Raw genomic sequence first — 6000 nt, 5'->3', positions numbered from 1 at the left:
AACCCCCAAACAGCCGGACCACACACAAGTGGAGTGTGCAGCTCATTTACCTCCCAGGAGCTGTGGTTAACCGCAGCCAAATTGACGAACGGCTGGGTTATAGTCGAACACGTGGCGGCGGCCATCTTTTTAGTCGAATGTGTTCAGCGGTGTTTGGTCGTCGAGTTCATGGTTCTCAAATCGGACACATGACGGCACGAACACCGCTGAACTTTACCTTCTCCAGAACTTCGAAGCTTCGACGGGAGTCGAACAGCGTTTGACAATTCAAACGCCACTTTGACTTTGGCTATTTGCACGAACGGCGCTGTTTGTGCATTTGAACGGAACTTAACTATTGGAAATAGACCAGCCGCACAGCCAGAATCTGTGGAACTATTTTGGGCATGAAAGCCATGCTGCAGTCGGTCAAAAGAGACTTCCTTAAAACACTTGAACCCCATGGAGATTCGATTGTTAGTGGGATCTGAGCGCTGTTCGGATATATTGAGCGCCCAGATCCAAGCTATCTGGGGATATGTCTAATGTGGGGCTTCATGCATTTGGCCCTTCCCCCTTAAAAATGTAAAAAAACACCCACAATTTTTTTTCAATGTTTTCAAGAATATTTTTTGCACATAAAAACTGTGCACCCCACACATAAAAACCCTGCACCCATCCTACACATCAAATTCATACCCCACCTTCATATAAAAACCCTGCACCCCATCACATAAAGTTCATACACCCCCTACACACAAAAACCCTGCACCCACTTCCCAAAGTACATACAGCCCATACACACCAAATTCATACCCCCACCCTACACATAAAACCCTGTACCCCCTACACACAAAAACCCTGCACCCATTTACAAAGTTCATACACCCCCTGCACAGAGAAATTCTGCACCCCCTTCCCAGCAGGGGTCAAGTCCTGGGGAAAAAAGTGCGGGAAGTCACCCAAGATGCCCCCCCCCCAAAAAAATATACACTCGTATGTATATATAAACGCGTGCACACACACACTGAGAGGTGCACATAGGCACACACTCACACACATACACTCACAGACACATACTCAGACACACACACATACACTCACTCTCAGACGCACACACATTCTCAGACACTGACACAGTAGTGTATTTTCTGCTGCCCTAGGCATGACTAAACCTGGGCACCCCCCTAATCTAAATTTACCAACCCTTCCTGTCAAGGGTGCACCTCTTCCTGATTAAGAACCCACCCCTTCCTCTTTAGACTCCACCTTTTCCTGCTCCTTTTAAAGGAATACTATAGTGCCAGGAAAACAAAGCAGGGGTCAAGTCCTGGGGGAAAAAGTGTGGGAAGTCACCCAAGATCCCCCCCCCACCACCCCACAAAAAAAAACAATACTATAGTGCCACAGACCACCCTAGATTCTGTGCTCAGTTGTTTTGTTGTATCCCTATAGTACAGAGCCAGATTTTACCTGAAGTCATTTGATCACCTTCACCTGTTGGACTTTCTAAATCAACTCTTTTCTGCCTGAATTCTGGTAATACTCTTTATTTCCTGAACTAACCTTTGACTGACTGGACTCTAGTGAAACCCCTGCAAACCTGGTCCAGTCTTGGTTTACCCCTGCAACCCTGCTCCAACTTCAATACAGCCTTTCATCATTTGCTCAGTGCTGAAACTCTGGTAGAAGACTTTATTTTACATTAAGGACTTTAATTTCATATGAAGATATTGCCTTATTTCCACTTCTATTTTTGCATTGGGACTTTTTCATTATATTTTTTTGCTTTATAATAAAGACCTTAAATTCAGTGACTATGTCTGTACAAAATCTCTGCATACCGAGCCCATTCACCCCAAACCCGTGACAGGAATATTCATTTTGTATAAAAGGATAATGTTGTTGATAGGCTGTTGATTGCCACCTCAGTAAAATTTTCCCAGGCAACCTAGGGGGAGACCCCTTCCCCAAATGAAGCGCACTGGACTTTGTACAGTCGACTACAAGTCCCACCAGGTTATGAAAAGTGTCAAGTAGGTCAAGGTGGAGCAGTAAGGATGAGGCTGGCTCCCAGAGACTTTTATAGTGGCATCACCCATCACATCGCTAAGTAACCTTGAAGTGACTCACTGGCTCGCAGTAGTGGATCTTTAACCAAGTTAAACCGCAGCAATGATAAAGGGCATCCCTGTCTCACCTCATGGCCCCACGTGAAGTAATGAGAGTCAAGGCCATTCATTGTAATTCAAGCGGTTGTATTGTGTCAAAGGTTTTTGATAAAGGTCACAAAGGTGTGTCCGAAGTAGCTTAATATCAGTAGGCAGATTAAGTGTTGAGAAGTGATGCTATCAAATGCCTTTTCAATGTCAAGGCTGATAAAGGAAGATGAGGGAGCTCCCACTCTCCCTCCCACAATGTACATCACAGCTTCCAACGCCCACCGGACCCTGGTGACCATCTACGTCTCCACTCCAAACATCAGCTGGTGACCCATGAGGACCCTGGGCAAAATTGATTGTACTCTCAAGGCTATGATTTCATGTCCAGGTATAGGGAGATTTGACGCCATATCCTCCACATTCCTACTCAGTTTCAGGAACAGGACAGTACCCGTCTGATTAAAGGAATCTTCCAAAAGGCGCTTCATAGATTTGGTTTAAAAGTGCCTTAAGGGTGAGATTGATCAGGTGTTTTAGAGTTTTATAATATTCTGCAGTGTATCCATATGGGCACGGAGATTTATCGGATTTAGGGACACGATGGCCATGTGGATCTCTTTTTCTGTAATAGGTTCATTAAGGAGCTCCTTAGAGTCATCACATCATTGAGGTAATAGCAGGTTTTTAGAAAAGCTATACCTGATCATGGTAATCAGTAAGGTCTGTTGTAAGTTGGACTGATTGGATGACCTCCTGCTTTATGAAACTCAAACTCTATTAGAAAAAAAACGTAATACTTAAAAAACTTAATAAAAAAATAAGTTTCTTATTTTTTCTCCTCATAACACTGATTCGACTCTTTCGCTCACCCTGCAGGTTGATGGAACCTGTCTCACTCCATCATGTCAAGCTCTCTGTCTAGGTGTCATTTTGATCATGGCCTCATCTTTGCGGCTCATGTCCAGTCTTTTGCTAAAACCTGTCGATTCCATCTTAAAATCATTGCCCGTGTCCGCCTCTTTCTTACACAAGATGCTTTAGTAATCGCATGGATTACTGTAATTATATCCTAATTTGTCTCCCAAGATGGCGTACTGCCCCCCTACAATCTGTGATGAATGCTGCTGCCGGGATGATCTTTCTCTCCTGTTGCTCCTCTCACATCTCACCACTCCTTACACTGGCTTCATGTACCCTACAAGTGTCAATTCAAAATACTAACCCTTACCTAAAAACCTCTAACCAACTCTAGTTCTAGTCTTTAATCCTTTAAGAAGTCCCTCAAAACCCATCTTTTTAAGAATGCTTATGGCCTCCCCGAGTAACTTCTATCTCACAAACCTGCCTCTTGCTCTCTCCTAAAGGGCCACACTCCACTCTCACCTCCAGTTCTGCTACTTTCCCACCATATTTATTTGCTGTCTCCCTCAATACCCTTCCTATTGTGTTCTATGCCCCACCTCCTCTAGACTGTAAGCTCATATGAGCAGAGTCCTCATCTACCTATTGTTTTTGTAACATTTCATTATTGTCTAATTTCTTATATTCCCTTTTAGTGTGAAGCACTGCGGAATAAGCTGCCACTATATAAGTACCAATAATAATAATAATAAACTATCTTCTTTCTCAAAAACAAATGATGGTTCTTCAGAGATCCAACATATTTTTTTTAAATACTCCAATAAGCTTAGCAAGGTACTGTGTCAGGACTCCTAGGAGACCCAACACGCAGGGTGTAATAGAAAAACGTTTACCGGACCTTAGAGTGGCCGGGCTGTACGTTTGACAGAAAGAGAATGGTCAAGACCAAGCCGGGTTCGAGGAATACAGAAATCACGAAAATGAGTATACTAGCTGAGTCAGGGAACCAGATAAGAGAGTAGTTGAGGTACGAGAGCCGAGTCAAGAACAGGAGAATGGAGAGCAGTCAGATAGTCAAGGTCAAGATAACAAAAAAAGAACAATCAGGAAAGAAGTGCTATTTGGAACCAAACAAGAACCACAACAAGGCAAAGTCCTATGTGTGAACCAACCTTTTATAGGTTCGCTCTTTAAATTGGAAGCCACGCCCCACAAATGGTCGAATTCTGACATTTTGGTGGGCCGTGATGTCATCGGCGGCATGACGGCGGCACATACGCGGCGTCATGACGTCGGCACGCACGTGCAACGTCATAAAAGGGGCCGAGTCACAGCGGCCAAAGTGGGAACTGCTGGAGTGGAGTCTGGGAGTAGGGATGCCGTCCAAAAGGTGAGTGAGCATGACATACTGGCAGTCATGCTGTAGTAGAAGCATGTCCAGTGCCACATTCATTCATACCCCCACCACCACACGGTTGTCACATTAGATTGCCACTGCATTTGAAGCACACTATACAAATGTATATAATATTTCTATGGGACCTCCAGTTCAAGGTAAGAGAGAGACATGATCCTCTGCAATTTCCTGGAGACATATGTCACCTGCAAACTAACTACAGAACAATGAGATGGACTGGAAAATCCCATTACCCTCGAAGAGCTGGAATGGGCATTAAAATGCTCACAAACAGGGATTGCCCTGGGCCCTGACAGCCTCACACTCAAATATTACAAGACATATAGTGCAGTTCTATTCCCGCATCTGCAAGTTGGCCAGAACTCTCTCCTAGATGGTGGGACCCTGCCTAGGAACATGCTCCTTGCACCCATTACAATTCTACATAGAGAAGGTAGGGACCCCAGCTTGCCCCAGAAGGGAAGGACACCATATCGTTGCTGAGCAGCCATAGTCACACCTCCCTGCATGTGACTTGCACAGCCTTCCTAAAAACATCCTGTAAAGAGTCATCTAATGTATATACTTTCTTTATTGCAAATGCTGTTTAATTCAGAATTTCTTACCTCCTGCGATGTTAATAGATTGCCTCCTGTATATAATTTCTATTTACAGATCAGGAGCTAAAAACGTTTAAAAATAAATTTACGTCTGTTTGAGAGTAAAACCATATTTTTTTCATGCAGGCTGTGTCAGTCACAGCCATGGGAGGTGTGGCTATGGCTGCATAAACAGAATCAAAAGTAATTTAACTTCTAAATGGCAGTGAATTGAGCAGTGAAACTTCAGACAAAAAAAAATCTGGTAACTATAGTGTCCCTTTAAGCTTTTCACAAAAATGAATTCAGGAGATCCTACATAGCCTACTCTATCTGGATCAGTTCAGTTTTATACAGGGAAGGGAGGCTAAGGACACTGTGAGGTCCTAAATGTCTCCTCTCAATGGATACTGAGAAAGCATATGAACAGGCTTTTATGATGACAAACTGGAACAAATGGGATTCGGACCGGCTATTTGGATCTGGATTAAGGTTATTTTTTTAACAATCAAACAGCAAGAGTGAAGGTTAATGGAGCATTAATGGTTGCCCACTCTCTCCACTCTTGTTTGTTCTTACCCTTAAGCTCCTGCTGGAAGACTTCAGACTCCATGGGGGGGATTAGGGGGATGTGTAAAATGAGGTTGAGAACATAAGGTAACGGCTTACACTGATACTATGATGCTACTGGTGAGTCAGCCAACAAAAGCACTGCCAAATCTTATGCATTTGTTCGCAGAATATGGACAGCTGGCAAATCTTAAACTAAATTCGGACAAATGTGAAATTCTGAACATTACAGTCCCTCGGGTGGAGACAACAAGAATAAAATCCCAATTCCCTAACTTGTGGTGTGTGGAAATGGTTAAATACCTTTTAAAATCACCATAAGCCCATTCATAACAGCAACCAAGAGCATGACTAATGTGGTGATTACCTGACTTTAGCACCTCCTTTTTTTTAATTCCTTATTTCCCTAATTTTTCCACTTTTACAAAGAGGA

This window comes from Pelobates fuscus, chromosome 3, assembly GCF_036172605.1.
Source record: "Pelobates fuscus isolate aPelFus1 chromosome 3, aPelFus1.pri, whole genome shotgun sequence".
Classification (NCBI taxonomy): Eukaryota; Metazoa; Chordata; class Amphibia; order Anura; family Pelobatidae; genus Pelobates; species Pelobates fuscus.
The sequence above is the reverse complement of the archived record's forward strand: the minus strand, read 5'-3'. Positions refer to the sequence as shown.